The sequence below is a fragment of the Phascolarctos cinereus genome, unplaced genomic scaffold, assembly GCF_003287225.1.
Source record: "Phascolarctos cinereus isolate Bilbo 61053 unplaced genomic scaffold, phaCin_HiC Scaffold_3;HRSCAF=262, whole genome shotgun sequence".
In the NCBI taxonomy this organism is placed as follows: domain Eukaryota; kingdom Metazoa; phylum Chordata; class Mammalia; order Diprotodontia; family Phascolarctidae; genus Phascolarctos; species Phascolarctos cinereus.
In genome coordinates this window covers 195937868-195955851 of record NW_027555736.1, presented here as the reverse complement: position 1 = coordinate 195955851, position 17984 = coordinate 195937868, and the positions used below count along the sequence as shown (strand labels likewise).

Genomic DNA, 17984 nt, shown 5'->3' with positions numbered 1-17984 from the left:
AAGAGATTGCAGTCAGATAAGGTGCTTTTGGAATTCTTGAACATGGAGGTGATGCATTTATAGGTGAAGGCAAGATCAAGGGTATGACCATCTTTGTGAGTAGCTAGGTATGTAGATGAGTATGTTATGGGAAGTAAGCAAATAGGAACTGAGTGGTTAAGGTGTTTGAGGGAGAGTCAATGTGCATGTTGGAGTCCCCTCTTATGAGGGCAGGAGTTGGAAAGGAGAGGAAAACAGTGAGTCAAGTACTGAGATCATTGAAGAAGGAAGAGAAGTGGCCTAGTGAGCTCCAGACAACAGCTTCCAGGATTTTGATTAGGTGGCAGATGGGAAGTGCATGAATGTCAAAGCATAAGAGGTTAGGGAATGATGGAGTTAGGGGGAGAATCAGAAAGTAGCAAAAGGAGGGGCAACTCAAAATTAAATTGATCCAAGCTGTTAAGCACTTTCCCCCTGGTTTTGACTATAGGAATCCATGAAATATATGGATTATCAGAGACATAGACAAATCCAGTTTTTATATTAAGCCAGCCATTATCTTTGCTCTGTGAGGAAAAAACAAACAAAATGTACCTAACCCAAACTATGCCTCCTACTTCATTACTTGATTTTTCCTGGTCCATCAGATGTACTCCAGAAATAATTTCAAAATTGGAGATACTGGCTGCCATTCAAATTAGTCAAAATGTGTCATAGCTTATACACAAGATGAGTTTTTTCCAGGGAGGAAGGGGTAAGTATAAACTTGTAGCCTTGAAGCCTTAAAAAAAAATAAAAGCAGAGACAGATAATGAACAAAATAAAAACCTGGATTAGATATTCTCTTTGGATGCCAAAGAGAGAAGGAACAGAGTATATTTTGTTTTGTTTACAAAAATGGACATAAATAACAACCAAACAGTAAAGGAATCATTGGATCTTCTTACATAATAAAAATGCAAATGATAAATAGTGAGTATCTCACAGAAAACTAAATAAAGTAATTAAAACTGAAGAAGATGTTAAGGTCAATAAATTACTGTTTAGGGATAAGCAATTGTCTTTAATTTTTTGCTGTTATATTAAAAATTATATACTTCTAATTCATTTTCCTTCTTATGCTAATTTATTATCAGGCTTTGATTTTTTCACAAGAAAAATGTCAGATTAGACATTAAGGCAGTCCCAGCATTACAATATATCTTGAAGTAGGTAGGGCAATTATATTACATAACAGCATCCCAAACTCTAATTTCCAATAAATGAAAGAATTTACTAAATATGTCCATCAATGGAGCTTGTGGCTGGCTCTTTTCACATGAGATCAACACAATCGTAGAGAGACAGAGCTGCTGGCAGCTGTCACATCAGAATGTTGCTGTCAGCACAATGGTAGATGCTAATCAGAGGTACAAAGGAAAATAGGGTGATGTGTGAACCGTGTGTTGCAGACCCATTGGGTGGACCACAGTTCTAGATACTAAACAGGTATTTCCCCTTTTACTTTTATAGACAAAGCTGGATTTGTCAGAGAAAGAGCATTCATTTGGAAAGCAAGGCAAGTGGATCTCATCCAAGGGCCAGTCACACATCTGTGGTAAGATAAATGAAAGGATTTTTCATTGGCACAAATGTCAGAGAATGAATGCTAGCAAGGGAGGGAGAAAGTCATTTGCAAATAAATAGTGAAACGTTTGTATTATATAGTGTAGTGCTAGTTAAACCTCCCTTACACTGTAAGGCTACTGATTAAGATGAAATATCACTATATTTAACTGGCATAGATATTAGCCTTTACAGCAAGCTTCATTGTAAACTATCTGCTAACTAGCTCTGCTAATGAGATTATGTACCAAGTCATGTGCCTTAATAGGGATGGTAGTATGGTGTAGTGGATAGAAAAAGTGGTGCTGAGAGCACTGGCCCTGGAATCAGGAGGACTTGAGTTCAAATCTGGCCTCAGACACTTACTAGCTGTGTGACCCTGGACAAGTCACTTAACACTGATTGCCAAATGAAAGAAAGAAAAGAAAAAAGAGGAAGAGAAGAAGAAAGAAGAAAGAAAAAAGAAGAAAGAAAGAAAGAAAGAAAGAAAGAAAGAAAAAGAAGAAAGAAAGAAAGAAAGAGGAAAGAAAGAAAGAAAAAGAAAGAAAGAAAAGAAAGAAAGAAAGAAAGAGAAAGAAAGAAAGAAAAGAAGAAAGAAGGAAGAAAGGAAAGAAAGAAAGAAAAAAAAAGAAGGAAGAAGGAAAGAAAGAAGAAAGAAGGAAAAAGAAAGAAAAGAAAGAAAAAAGAAAGAAGAAAGAAAGAAAGAAAGAAAGAAAGAAGAAAAAGAAAGAAAGAAAGAAAGAAAGAAAGAAAGAAAGAAAGAAGAAAGAAAAGAAAGAAAGAAAGATTGGCACTGGAGTCAAGAAGATTAAAGTTCAACTTCTGTCTCTAATTCATAGTAACAGTGTGATAGTAGGCAAATCTCCCAGGCTATGTCACACCTCACTGTGCTCAGTGGCTCTCAGTGCCTCAAAACTATAAATTGTTGATCTACAGAGGTTTTCCAAACCAAGAGTTACCTATATAGATGAAAGTATAAATCACAGGTGCTAACCAAACAAAAAAAATACTTGTACTTTCTAATTATCAGAGTAGCACAATGTGCAGAAAGTGCTTTGTAAGCTTTAAAGCACTATATAAAAGTCAGCTATGATTATTACTGTAATACGGACAGCCCTGATTCTATTGTTACAGTGGTGTGGACAATTCTCCCTTTGATACACATTGACTGTATGATTCTGAGCAAGTCACTAAACCTCTCAGGGCCCCCAGGCAACTCTATAAGAGTATAAATTGGAGACCGCTTGCTGATTGCAGTAGAAGAGAGTTTTCTCACAGGAAACTCACTACAATGATGAAATCATAGGTATAGATTGTATTTTTTTTTGTAAAATGTGAACAAGTAGGCAGGACTTCACAAGGAAATGCTGCTTTTCCAGGCTCAAAGATAAGACAAACTCTAGAGAAAGCACCCAGACAGAAACATTGGGTTGAAACAGGGGCACCAGATGGCTGGAAAGGATGGAGCCAGGGAAACAGACAATGAGGCTATAGCAGGTAAACGCTGCCAGAGGCAGTCCAAGGCTTAATAAACCAGCCCTGGAAAATAACCCAGAGATATTAGGGTGTTAGGGTGCCAAAATGGAGATTGTGGAGATAATTAACATCAGTGGGGAAGCTGTCTCCTCTGTGTGTATGTATGCACATATGTATGTATATGTGTCTGTGTCTCTGTTTATATATATGTATGTATTGATATAATATATGACAACCATGTATGTGTATATGTATATATTATACCCACACAGTTTTGTCACATATACACATATATAGATATAGCTATGAATATACATACATACATATATATACACATATATATGTTTGTGTATATATATGTATAGTATAGATGACTAGAGGCCCAGCCATATATATGTAAATATATATGTATATATATAAATGTGTGTGTGTGTGTGTGTGTGTATATACACACACACACACACACACATACACACATATGTCTGGGCCTCTAGTCATCTATCTTCCTGAGTTCAAATCTGGCCTCAGATCCTTACTAGCTGTGTGACCCTGGACAAGTTAACTCTGTTTGTCTCAGTTTCCTTCTCTGTAAATGATCTGGAGAAGGAAATGGCAAACCATGCCTGTATCTTTGCCAAGAAAACCCTAAATGGGGTTACAAAGAGTTGGAGACAACTGAAATGATTCAACAATAACAGAAATGCATATGTATATATATATATATATATATATATATATATATATTGCACATACACATAGAGTATATACACATGTAATATATATGTATATTTTATACAACACATACTATTAAATGAGTGTGAAGAGGTGCTGTTGCCTTTGGTCAAAAGAGCTGTTTCACAGAGTGTGGTCGTTCTTACCCAACATCCACCATTTTTGCAGTGTCAGCATTTAGAAATTCTGACGTATTAATCAACTTGCAGAATTCTGTAAACTGTCTGGGACATTTAGGTAATGCAGGGAGCAAGAGCATTAGACTTGGAGTCAGGAAGACCCGAGTTCAGATTCTGCCTCATATAACTCAGATCCTGGGCAAGTTTACTTAAGTTTTCCTACCATCAGTTTCCTCATTGCATGGGATAACAAGAACATCTTCTTCATAAAGTTGTTGTGAAGATCAGAAGAGATAACAATGTAAAGTGCCTTGAATACTTTAAAGCACTATATAAATCCTGGCTATTATTATTACTAACTCTTGGCATATTAAACAAGTGAAGACACAATGTGTAGAAATAAAAGAAGACAGCAGGTTCGAATTCCTTGGAGTTCCCCTTCCTTTCTATTCTTTTAAGGATCTGAAAGCTCCTCTTTGCCATAAAGCCTTTCTGATTCTATGAATATGAATACCTCTCCCCTATCTAATCATGATTTCTTGATTTTACTTACTCCAACATTTCTCTACAAGTAAAATGGGTTGAAGCCTACATTTTAAAATAGGTCAGTTTTGTTTCAGAGTTCCTAGACTTACCAACTCCCCACACACACTTCCCTTGCTAAATAGTATCTATCCCCCCACCTGGGAGCTCCTATTTTTCCTTTCCCATATATAAAAACTTCTTTCAGCTACTTCATTCATACTAATATGTAAATGACTAATAGCTCAATAGATTACTGTAAATAAGACTAGGGTCCTGCTATTAAGTTCCTATTAGTGTTTTATTACTTTCAATGTCCTTTGGTTTTATGCTACAGTGAATACATCCATATCTATCTATCTATCTATCTATCTATCTATCTATCTATCTATCTATCTATTACACACATACATACATATAAAACTAGCAATACTCCACTGATAATAAATACCAATTGACCAATGATAAAAACAATCATGAGTTACCTCTTTAATCACCCCCTAAGTTTTGATCCATTTGCAGCTTAACTAAAAGAAAAAAAATATATAGGATTTCAACAAGAAGCAGTGAGACATGATTAATAGATAGAAAACCATCCTTGGAATCTAGAAGACTGGCTGTGTCTTGGTGGGAAAGTCATTTAACTTCTCAGTTACTCAGGCAATTCTAGAAGGTTGTAAGGCACAGTGCCACTGATTTGCATCTCCAATGACAGGAATATAATAAAACCAAATTAAGCAGACTGATGAGCTAGTAACAACAAAAACATACCTTTGCTACATGTCTCCTTGCAAATTTGTTTTTATTCTTCTAAAGATCCATTGTGTCTTATTTTGTTTATTTTTGATAGTTATAGTTAATGCGTATGTTGTTCTTTTGTTTATTCTGGTCTTACTTTATATCACTTCAGAGATTTCTTCCCATTTTCCATGTGCTCTTCATAAATGCTTGATATTATTGTTGCTATTATTATTATTAAAAGATTTATCATCCTCACAGTGGAACATCATCATTGAAACATGAATAAATACCACAAGAATTTTATTTGATGCTATATCCTAAGTGACCATCTATCCTATAGGCAGCATGATTTTTCCCTTTTTAAAAATAAACTTTATTTATTCAATAATTCTTCATGTATAAATGTATATTTTTCAGTTTTTTTCCATTACAAATAAGGTAGCTATGTATAAGATAATAGGTTCAAATATTTAAAGTTTCTTGGTCAACGTGGATTGGTCTTGGTCAAAGAAATGACCTTAGAGACCATCTAGTCTAATTTCTTCACTCTCATTTTACAGATTAGTAAACTGAAGCCCACAGAGTAATGGTTTGCCCAACGTCACATAGGTAGCGTATAGAAAAGTCAGGACTCAAACGTAGGTCTCTGATGATAAATCCAAAGCTCTCTTTACTGCATCATTTCTATTTTTGTAGAACCAGGACTTGCAACCTTTTCCCTTAAAATGTCTTCCAAACCTTGCTAAAAATGTTTTAAACTATCCATTTCATTTCCATTTACTTTAGAGCTATTTTTTTGTTATATAAAAATACATAACTAAATTCAGTGATTTTTGCCTCCAATAACATCTTACATTTGTTTGCTTAATTAAAATGTTCCTTCTCTCCATACTTGAGATAAGTAAATCAATCTCTTTCCTTCCAATGTTTAAATTTAAAAAAAATATAGATCATTGATAGAGTTTATTTCAGTATGTGATGTGTGGTAGTTTGGGGTAATAGTGGGCTTGGAGTTAGAAAAATTAAGAAAAATCTATTTTTTCTCCTTCTCACTCTTATCCTCATACTGCAAAAAGAAGAAGAAAACCCATGTAGCACATATGCATAATCAAACAAAACAGAGTACTATACTGGTTATGTCAGAAAATATATCTCATTCTGCATCCTGAGTCCACCACCTCTCTGTCACAAAGTGGGTAACACTTCAACATTGGCTCTCTGGAATAATAAATAATTATTGCATTAATCAGTTTTATGGTTTTCAAAGTTGTTTGTTTTTATAGTACTATCATTTTATAAATTATTCTTCTAGTTGTGCTTACTTCATTTTGCATAATTTATGCAAGTTTTCCCAGGCTTCGATGAAACTCTTCCCTTTATCATTTTCTAACACAATAGTATTCCATTGTGTACCTACACCATAATTTGTTGTTGTTGAGTTGTGTTTGACTCTCCATGACCCTATTTGGAGTTTTCTTGGCAAAGATACTGGAATAGTTTACCTTCTCCTCCAATTCATTTTACAGGTAAAGAAACTAAGGCAAACAGGGTTAAGGGACTTTCCCAGGGTCACACAGTGTCTGAGGCTGGATTTGAACTCAGGAAGATGAGTCTTCCTGACTCCAGGACCAACACTCTATCCTCTGCACCATCTACCTACCCCACAATGTGTTTGGCCATTCTTCAATTTACAGACATTCCCTTAATTTCCAATTCTTTACCACTGTTAAAAGAGCTGCTATAAATAATTGGTACATATGGTTCCTTTTCCTCTTTCTTTGATCTCCTTAGGCTATTTCCTTAGTAGTGGTGTTGCTAAGTCAAAAGATTTGTATTGTTTATAAATTTTTGAATACACTTCTGAATTGCTTTAGAAAATGGCTCTATTAATTCTATAGCTAATAAAATGACATGCTATGCCCTGCTCTTGGAATCTTACCTTTTCAGGTAGTCTATGGTTTCTTCCTAAATACATACCAGGGAGATATGCTAGAAACTCATCAAATTTTAGCCTTGATGAAATGGGAACAACATTTACAAAATGAACTCGGGCCGTTTAGCAAGTATTAAAGTGAACATGGGAGCAAGGAAGGAAACAAAAAGAATGATGGGAAACAAAGTATCAGTCATGGAAATTTGTTGACTAAGTGTGGAAATATTAGACCTGGCACATAACAGGCCCTTAATAAATAAATGCCTGTTGATTGATATCACATGCACCTTTATCTTTCAAATGCCCTCTTAGGCTATAGACAATGTGGTCTATCTACATCATTGCCTCCATTTATTCACATTCCACTTACTTCTTGATTCCCTGGAATATGAGGATTCTGACTCCCACCTTTCAACTGAAACTGCTGACTCCAAGGTTAGCAATAATCATTTAATTTCTAAGCCCAATGTCCTTCTTTCAGTCCCTCATCCTGCCTGACCTTGCTTCAGTATTTCACACTTTTGACCACCCTTCCTTCTAGATACCCTCCTCACTGGGTTTTCATGACATTGCCCTATTCTGATTCTTCTCCTGTCTTCCTGACTACTTCTTTTCACTTTCCTTTTATAGATCATAGTGTGTCCTTCTCCATATTAAAGTTTACTGCCATGCTCTGATTGGCCTCCTTTCCTCCTCCTCCTCCTCTTCTTCTTCTTCTTCTTCTTCTTCTTCTTCTTCTTCTTCTTCTTCTTCTTCTTCTTCTCTCTCTCTCTCTCTCTCTCTCTCTCTCTCTCTCTCTCCTCTCTCTCTCTCTCTCTCCTCCCTCTCTCTCTCTCTCTCTCTCTCTCTCTCTCTCTTTCTCTCTCTCTCTTTCTCTATCTCCCTCTCCACCACTTCCATCCATTACCAAACAGATGGAGATCTAGTCTAGTCTATTCTGTTTCTAAAACATATCTTGCATCTGCCTCCTTTTCTAGGCCACCACCATAGTTCAGGTTCTCATCACCTCTCACTTGGATTCTGGCAATAACCTTATAATTTTTCCCTCTGCCTCCATTATCTACTTACTCTTAATCATCCTCCAAATATCTGTCAAACTGATATTCTTAAAATATAGATCTAACCACATCACTCCCTTGCTCAAGAAGCTCCTTTTTGCCTTTAAGACAAAATGCAAAGTCCTCTAGTTCACATTTAAAGCCATTTACAATCTTACTTCAACCACTTTTTAGTGTGATTTCACTTTATCTGCCTCACACACTCTACATTATAAGCATTTTGTCTTCCTTACTATTCTCTATAAACATTAACTCCTGCCTTTATTTCTTTGCACAGGCTGTCCTTCACGCATGGAATATTTTCCTTCCCCTCTCTCTCACTTAGAGATTACCTCATTTGTAATTTCTAGTTCCTTTTAAGGTTTATAAAAACCTAACTCCCTATTTGAGGTCTTTCCTGATCTCTCCAATTATTAATACTTCTCTCACCACCACCAAAAACCAATATGTATTTACTTTGTATACATTTTGCACTTATTTTATTTTTCTATGCACAGATTATCTTTCATCAGTAGGATATATGTTTCTTTAGAGGAAGGACTATTTAAATTTTGTGTTTGTATCTCTGGTGCCAAAATAGTACCTAATGTATAGTAGGTAATAGGTATTTGTAATCACTCAGCAACAAAATCTGGCATTTTATGAACTAAGGCTGTTGAGGAGGGAAAAAACGTATTTTCACATTTCAAACCTCAGATAGTCATGTTCCTCTAAATCATCATAGCAACAATGAAAACAATCTGCATTTATGCATGTGGAATTGGGGGAAAAGTTAGAGATGTGGGAATTTGGGGATTGTCATCACAAAGATAGATGTTAGTATTCTTTGATTATTAGGGATGTATATGGCCTGGAGGGAGACTTCTCCCCTTCTCTGGCTTCAAAGTTTTATAGGAGGCAATTTCACTAGGGAAGTCTTAGACACTTTCTTGGAGGTGGTGAGGAAGGGTATATGATCAGCACTATGGACAGAGGTAGCAGTGATCTGTGCTACCACAAAAAAGAACACTGAGCCATTTTATAGTAAGCCACCAGATGATATATTCTTTTAGAAACAGCAAATCATAAAGCAACTCAATAAAATATGGAGAGGGTAGTGATCTTTGTGGAGGAAATAATACTCACTGGTGAAAACATATATCTTTTAGGCATCAAAATGGAATAATACAGTTATTTACTATTACTATTTCTGAAAACAACAGAATATAGCTGGATAACCTCTCCATATTCACTACTTCCCTCCCATTCCTTTTTTGGGGGCAAAAGGCATTGGAGGGTGCAAGATTTTAGAATTAAAAAATTTGAAGTTCTAAGGGATGTTAATAATTTAGTCCAACCATATCATTTTCTTTCTGATGAAACCAAGACCCAAAGAGGTTAAGTGACTTGTAGTAGGTCATCTAGGCAGATAATTACAGAGATGAAATATGAACCCAGAGTCTCCTGACTCTCATTCCAGTGCTTGTTCTATTACAACAGGTTATTCGTTGAGTTAGAAACCAAAGAACATCCCTATGTTGGCCTCTTAAGAGGCTCATAATCACTTAAACAATTCTGTTCCTTGAGCTAAAGTGATCTTAATGAAGTTAGAACTAAAGAGCTATTTTTCTTTAATCACTTTAAAGGTATGCAATATGAATTGTTTAGCATAATATAATATATACACAAAACAGACAGTGAAGCTCCATATTCCAACCTATGACAACTACTCTGTTGTTGTCATCTGCCACAACACTCTCATAGCCTTATAGAGCATTGCCCCAATTCCCCACTGTCCTCTGGACCCCTCATTACTAGTGTTTAAGCATTCTCAAGAATAATATTAGTATATCAACAGGCAAATGATAGGTTTTGAACTTGTGCTCCCCTGGTATTTATGCCATGTCAGGAGAATGATAGGAAGCTCCCCAGCATGTTGGGTGGACTTCCTATCAAGAATTTGTGGGAGTGCATGGGCAAAGATTACATAGGAAGAAAAGTTATAGAAAGGGTTGTGATCCACATCACAGCTCCATCAAAGTAAGCTTCCTTTACCTACAAACTCAACATGCTGCTATAATAATTATCATGACCATCTCCCTTCACATCATTCTGAAAGTAGTTATATTATTTTACTTAAATACTCTGGGCATGTCCTCTCTGTATAAAATCCTTCTTAGAATCTGTAAGAGATGCTTTTACTCCTAAATTACCAGACAGATTTGACTTGAATGTCATGTAGTTCTTTATGAAGAAGCAAATTGATTGGCTCAGTAAATGATGTAATCTGAGGAAAAGTATACTGCCTTAGGGTGCATTCACTTGACTCCTGAAGAGTTATCATTTTAAAAAGCATCAGGCACTGCTGAATTTGGCAAAAAATAGTCACTAAAGTACTCTTCTAATGTGAAGGTTTTAGTCTATTCTCCATTTCCTTCCATGCAAATTCAAATACGGAACTATCCCAGCACCTAGACAAAATCAGTCAGAGGGCAATTCAAAAAGAAATTCAATCTTTTCTATCTCTATTTCCTATAATGATTTAGTTAAGTTTTCCATAAACACTTGTTTGAAGTTGAACTCCTAAGTGTATTTAGCTTTAGGAATTTGTATTTTCTAGGTCTAGTGATATTGAGAGTAATGAGAGTGGGATGACTATTTTAATTACACACTGATACGGAAAACAGTGAGTGTGTAGTTTTTTTTTTAAGTCTGTCGAAAAACTAGCTACAAGAAACAATGTAGCAAGATTGTTAAAATAACATTTAAATTCAAGCATATATCATTCTTGGGGAAAGTTTTCTCTTTTTATACATTAAATGTGACAAATAAATTCAGGTATGTTTTGTGTCCACTTTTTCATAAAGCTTTTACAATTACCTTATTCTTATGCTCACTGCACTACAAAGTAACTGTTTGTTTGTTTGTTTGTTTGTTTTTACCACCTTTTAAAAGTGGAATGAGAAACATTGCTAGGATAAGTTCCAGTGTTTTTTTTAAATGTTTAATCATTCTACTGCTATTTCAATTTCAATTTCCACACATGTTAAAATGAAGTTTGCATATTTTAGACTGTGTATTAAATTTATAAAAATCATAAAGACAAAGAAAGGAATTCAAAGAAAAATAACAATAACAACTGTACCTAAAAGGCAACTAGGTAGTGCAGTGGATAGACTATCAGGCCAGTGTTTCAGGCACTAGCTGTGTGACCCTGGGCAAGTCACTTAACCACTATTTGCCTCAGTTCCCCATCTATAAAATGGAGACACATTGGAGAAGGAAATGGCAAGTTACTTAAGTATCTTTGCCAAGAAAATCCCATGGACAAAGTTTATGGAGTCACATAAAGTCAGACATGACTAAACAACAACTATACATAAACATCTGGACTTGAGATTTTATCAACATGCATATATACCAATGTGGAATCTCCCTCCACTAATGTAGATAACAACTGATCCATTACTTCACGTTTTAGAAGGTTGCCTAGAGCATGGAAAAGTAGTAACTTGACCATGTTTACCCAATTAGTATATGCTAGAAGCAGGACATGAACATGGGTTTTTCCTGAATCCAAAGCCAGCCTTCTCTATTTACTCCATCATGTTGCCTTTCAGATGTAATTCCATATTTACTAGCCAGGGTAGATCTTTGAGATGGTAATTGTCTACATAAAATGCTTTGGAGGGTTCTGAGAAGGTTCACTTTTCTGTCTTTGTTCTGCTCCCATGGTATTCTTTTATTGGAACGTTACTGTGTCTGCAATACCACAAATAGCCAGTGATTCTACTAGGCATTGCAGACTTTTGGTCTTCAAGGTGCTTGAAAAGGAGAAATAAGAGTACTAGCAAGGACAGAGATGCAAAATCAGGTGATAAGGAATGCCTGAAATATACATTAGTTGACAATTTTCTTAATTTTGGTGGCCTTCAATTTTGTTATTCTTTCCCTTATTTTTACCCTGAAACCAGAGGGAAGAGGGAATTCTGCAATCATCCCAGGACCAGTTTGCTGCTACACTTGATAAGCTTCATTAATTTTTAAAAATTCTGACCCCTATTTACTAAGAACAGTGACTCTCCCAGTTACCTATTAATTACTGACAAAACTAATTAGAATATAGATGTCCTAACATTATTTTCAGCAATCCCTTCCTATTGCTTCAAAGACCAGTTTGTGTACTTATGAAGAAAGGAGAAATGGAGAGGCAGATAATTTCTTAGTGATTGAAAGGTTGTGACACTTCTCCCCAGAGAAATGGTGAAGCATAAAAAGATCTGGCAACCTACCACCTCATTCTGGGGAAGTAGAAAGAAGACAAAATAAAAAAATATGGTTACAGTGTTTTTGGTGAGGGGGGACAGTGATTAAAGGTGACTCACTTGTAATATTTAAAGCAGGGACAGTAAGATCCGATTATTTCTTCCTCCCTAGCACTTCAACTACTAACAAGTATCTAGTTGTTTCTTTAACATTTTTTTTTGGAAGGGTCTTGTCAAGGACAAAGCTCGTTGTGATTAGAGAAGCTTTGCTGGCAAACAATGGCTACTTTTTAAAATAAGAAAAAAAGTGCAAAGAGAGTGGATTAGGTATTCCAGAATTAAAAAAAAATCTCAAGATGTATGTGGAAAGGAAGCAAGTAAGGAGTGGGTAGGAATGTATGAGTCCATTAATTCAGGATATAATCGAATATTCATGTGATCTAAATCTTGAATTATTGAATTTTAGAGCTGAAGGGATCTCTGTTGTCTCCAATGTATGGATTACAAATTTGCCAGGATCTGAGGGATCATGATAAAAGCCAATACACCCATATACATGCCAAGTATTGCCATTTTAATTTTGATTAAGCTGCAAGCAAATACACAACAAAAATGCTTTTGTGTGTGTGTGGTAATCTGTGAAATGTTTTGACATTATAAAGGGATGCTCACATTTGAACATGCTGGGAAACACTGATATCATCTAAATCCCCCATTTTACAGATGAAGAGACTGAGGTTGAGTGACTTGCTCAAGGCTATACAATTAAGTTAGTAACTTAACTGTTAGTAACAGTAAATTGAAAACACAATCAAAGAGTACGATGCAGAAGATGAGATTTCAAAAATGCTAGAGAAATATTGAAAAGAAAAATGGGGTTTATTACCAAAAAAGCTTTAATCTCAATTGAATATTAGCATGTATATTCATACAATACAAAGTTCTTTGGCCCTCTTGATGGCAGATCAAATGGAATATGCTTGCTATTAATAAGAGGAGTCCAGCTCAAGGTACTCCAATAGTTCCATCAATATGTCTATTATCTTCAGTAATTCAGATTGCAACTCATTCATGTTGACCTTCTTATTTAACATGACTCGATAATATTTTCCCATAAGTTCACCTTAGATAGTCTACCTAATGTTTCTGTGGGGGCCTTCCTTGTGTTCTTTTGACATCATAAGAATACCAAAGGAGCATGTGGGCTCTCCATTAATTTTCCTTTACTGTTGCTATGATTATTCATTTCTTCAATGATAATTCTCATACCTCTTCTTTGTTACATGTTGCAACAGCCACCATATGTCTCTCCATTGCTTTTTATGTGAATTTCAACTCAGTTCTTTAGAAGATATGGCATTCTCTGACTTGCAGTCATATAACACTATCAGAAGAATATCAGTGCCCCAACAAAGCCAATGTAACTAAGATTAGAAGGAAGGTAGAAAATTGGGAAAGAATTTTTACAACCAGTCTCTCTGATAAAGGCCTCATTTCTAAAATATATAGAGAATTAAGACAAATTTATAAGAACACAATCCATTCCCCAATTGACAAATGGTCAAAGGATATGAACAGACAATTCTCAGATGAAGAAATTAAAGCCATCTATAGTCATATGAAAAAATGCTCTAAATCGTTATTGATTAGAGAAATGCAAATCAAAACAACTCTGAGGTACCACATCACACCTATCAGATTGACCAACATGACAAAACAGGAAAATGATAAATGTTGGAGAAGATGTGGGAAAATTGGAACACTAATACATTGTTGGTGGAGCTGTGAAATGATCCAACCATTTTGGAGAGCAATTTGGAACTATGCCCAAAGGGCTACAAAAATGTGCATACCCTTTGATCCAGCAATAGCACTTCTAGGGCTATATCCCAAAGAGATCAAACAAATGGAAAAAGGACCCACATGTACAAAAATACTCATAGCAGCTCTTTTTGTGGTGGCAAAGAATTGGAAATTGAGAGGATGCCCATCAGTTAGGGAATGGCTGAGCTAGTTGTGGTATATGAATGTAATGGAATACTATTGTGCTATAAGAAATGATGAACAGGCTGACTTCATAAAAACCTGGAAAAACCTGATGCTGAGTGAAGTGAGCAGAACCAAGAGGACTTTGTACACAATAACAGCCACTGAATCCTTCTCAGCATTACAAGGATCTAAGACATCTCCAGAGGCCTTGGGATGGAAAATGCTGTCCATGTCCAAAGAAAGAACTGTGGAAGTCAAATCACTATCACTTATTTTTACCTTCTGTTGAGTTTTGTTTCCCTCTTTCTGATGGTTCCTCCTATTGGTTTTAGTTTTTACTTACAACTTCACTAATGTGAAAATACGTTTAATAGGAATGTAAATGCAAAGCCTATATCAGATTGTGTGCCGTCTTGGGGAGGGTAGGGGGGAGAAAGGGGAAGACAAATTTTCAACTCAAAAGCATATGGAAGTGATTGCTTATAAATCAATAAATCAATAAAATTGAAAAAAAAAAAGAATATCAGTGCCCCCAAAATGGGATTTGTTTCATAGGGAAAGTTAGAGTTGTTAAAAGAGCTGCATGTTTTCCCAAAAGCAGTCTAACCTGTTACCATCCTGTTCAATGGGCCTGGCTCATTGTTCATTTTCAATGTCTGTCCAAGATATGTATAGATACTGATGGATAAGCTCTATACAAGCTCAACTACAGGTTATAGTCTGGATCATAGGTATTCTTTATCAACTTGACATTTTCTGAATGGGTAATTAGGCCAAATATTTGAGTGATTATGGATCTCACTCTACTTTTCATCTGCTGCTCTGCTTTATTTTAACTCAGTAGAACAAGAGGTCCCTCTCAGGACAAGCTCATCACTTCTAAACTCATCATTATACTGTTACCTCAATTCTTGATTGATACCACCTCTCTCAACTGGAGTACCACACTCCTCCCAAAGCCTTCCTTTATAGAGGGCAGAAACCAGACTCTCAATTCACTTTATTTCATACCTGCTGTTCTCTATAGCTTCTTTTTTTATTTAATAAGGCAATATAATCTCCAAATTATGCCACTTGACAAAGGTACTTTACTATATGGACATAAGCTTGTGTATGTGTGTGTATCTGTGTGTGTACACAAGCCAAAACCCAGTTGACTAATCAACAAAAATCACCTATAGTAGCCTGATTTCTATATTGTGCTCTTAATATGAACCATATATTTCAGTGCACATATGCATATATATATCAATCTCCTTTGCACTGTACATGTTGAACTCATGACTAGAGACTTCTTTTAAATTAGCCCTGCCACTGGATGTAGGAAAACAAATATGCCACCTCATTTTGGGCCAATTAGTGGTCAAGCATTCTAAAAACTTAACTAATAGTGGGAAGTTCTTTTCTGTAGTGGTGATAATCCCTGCATATGTAGTCTTTTTAAAGTTGGCTTCTGTAAGTCTGAGTCCAAGGTAAGAGGAAGTCAGGCAGTTGTATATAAAAACATAAGACAGGAAACTATCTTGGCCTGCCCTGACTTTTCTTTCCCCTGTAATAGGAAATTTTTTTCTGAAGTGCTCTCACATTTGAGGAAGTGCTTTTACCTCCTAACTTTTATCTGCTCTAGACTAACAAGTCTTAATGCCAGCATCCAGAAGTCAGGGATGTGACTGAGGGCCACAAATCTTGAAAGTCAAGGCACTACAATCAGGCTTTGAACCTGACAGTACAGTTTCTTCCTTCCACCCTCACCCTCCTAACTCTTCCTCTCACTTCTGCCTTCACTCCTTCCTGTGGGGCTTTCCCCTGGTCATTGTGAGTTCAGCTTCCAAGAGCCTGGGAGCAGGGCCCCAATTTGTCCCTCAGAAGGGCAGGTTTCCCAGGAGAAAAAAAGGTAAAAGGAGATAGCCTCCAAGATCCACTTTACTGATAATAAGCTGTGAATGATGGCAAAAAAGAAAGCACAGTGTCCAGCAATACAGGGGAATGCGACACTCTGACTGCTAGGACACATTCTCAGAGAAGTTCAGAGAAAGGTTGTATCTTTGTCCTCTCAAGAGAAAGAAGGATAGAAGGAATGGGTTAAAAGGGTTTTTTTTCCACATAGGAGGTTTTTAAGGAAAATCTAAGGGAAATCTGTTAAGCCAAAGTCTAAGTGCAAAATGTTGATTTTTTTCCTCTCTCTTACTTTCGGTTTTCTTTTAAAAATGGTATCTTTACATGTTTGAACTTGTATAACCTATATCAGATTACTTGCCAACTTGGGGAGGGGACAGAGGAGGAAGGGAAGGGGAAAAATTCGGAACTCAAAATTTTATAAGAAATGAATGCTGAAGATTATCCTTATATCTAATTGGAAAAAAAATAAAATGCTATCTACATTAAAAACAAAGTGGACTGCAAGCTCTTTCAGCTTCTCAAATTTCCTCAATCCCACCAAACTCTTCTGAGCACCTTTCTGTGACTCCTGATGCCACCCTTGATCCTGATGTTGCAAGAACTGGGTCTGTCTTGTTATTCAGGCCCAAAAAAGTTAAAGCAGTGCACTGAGAAACTGCCTCCAGCAGCTGCTTTCATCCCTTTCCAGCTGAAGACCCAAGTTAGGTCTTCATTCATGAGTGTCTCAGTGCCTGTTTCCTCAGTACACACGGAGTGTACTTGGGTCCCAAATATCACTGATGTGAAGAGTAGAAAAAGGTGGGCTTCCAAGCACAGAGGATGGGGCGAATCACTATGGAGGGAAGGGCAAAAGAGCTGCATGATGTACAGGCTATGGGAAATGAAATCCCACCACTTGAAGGCATGTGGGGAAATGAGTGCTGTCTACATTGTAAACAGCAGGAATTACTTCTGGTTACTCTCTTCCACACAGGTATTAACCCAGGAACAGTGGCAATCCATCTTTCGAATGCATTTCTTACACCACAGTGATGCGCTCTGTCAGGTTGGATGTTATAGCACTTTGGACACCTGTATACTACTTGCCCTGGTTTCAACTGTAAACTTTTGATGATTTTTTTTTGGTGACATACATTTCCTTTGGGTACTGCACCTGGATCTCATAGCATAACCTGGAAATGGGAAGCCAGATCCAGGAAAGCAAGAATCTTGAATCTTATCCCTAAATATAGTTTCTTGATGAAATTAGCGTGACAAGGAAGAATACAAAATCTGCCTATAGGACCAGCAGCCAGGTGATGACAGCACATGTAATACTATGGCCATGATAACCCACATGCTTCCCAGAAAACCCTGTTGAGGAGAAAGGATACAATTCTCTGGGTGGAGGTATGCATGTTTCCTTTCAATATCTCTGAAGTGCTGGAGTAGAGAAAATATCATGAGATTTTTATGTCCATATTTGTATCCAGACTCTGGGATGGGGAGCAGGGGCAACCCATTGAGCTTCCAGGCAGCAATGGCAGTGGCAGCAGCCCTAGTGGAAGTAAGATCAACCCTGTCTAGTTTCAACTCCACAGAACAAGATGACCCATACCAGATACCCCATGGTGTCTCCCTCCTTCTGCTTCTATTTTCCTGCCTTATTTTGTGTGTTGTTTTCTCCTTTAGGTTGTAAGCTCCTTGA

General features: G+C 36.5%; 1 pseudogene; it reads right to left on the bottom strand.

The window, feature by feature from the left end:
- Positions 1-16815: 16815 nt before the first annotated feature.
- On the bottom strand, positions 16816-17740 carry LOC110220299 (palmitoyltransferase ZDHHC3 pseudogene; annotated as a pseudogene).
- Between the last annotated feature and the right edge of the window lie 244 nt (positions 17741-17984).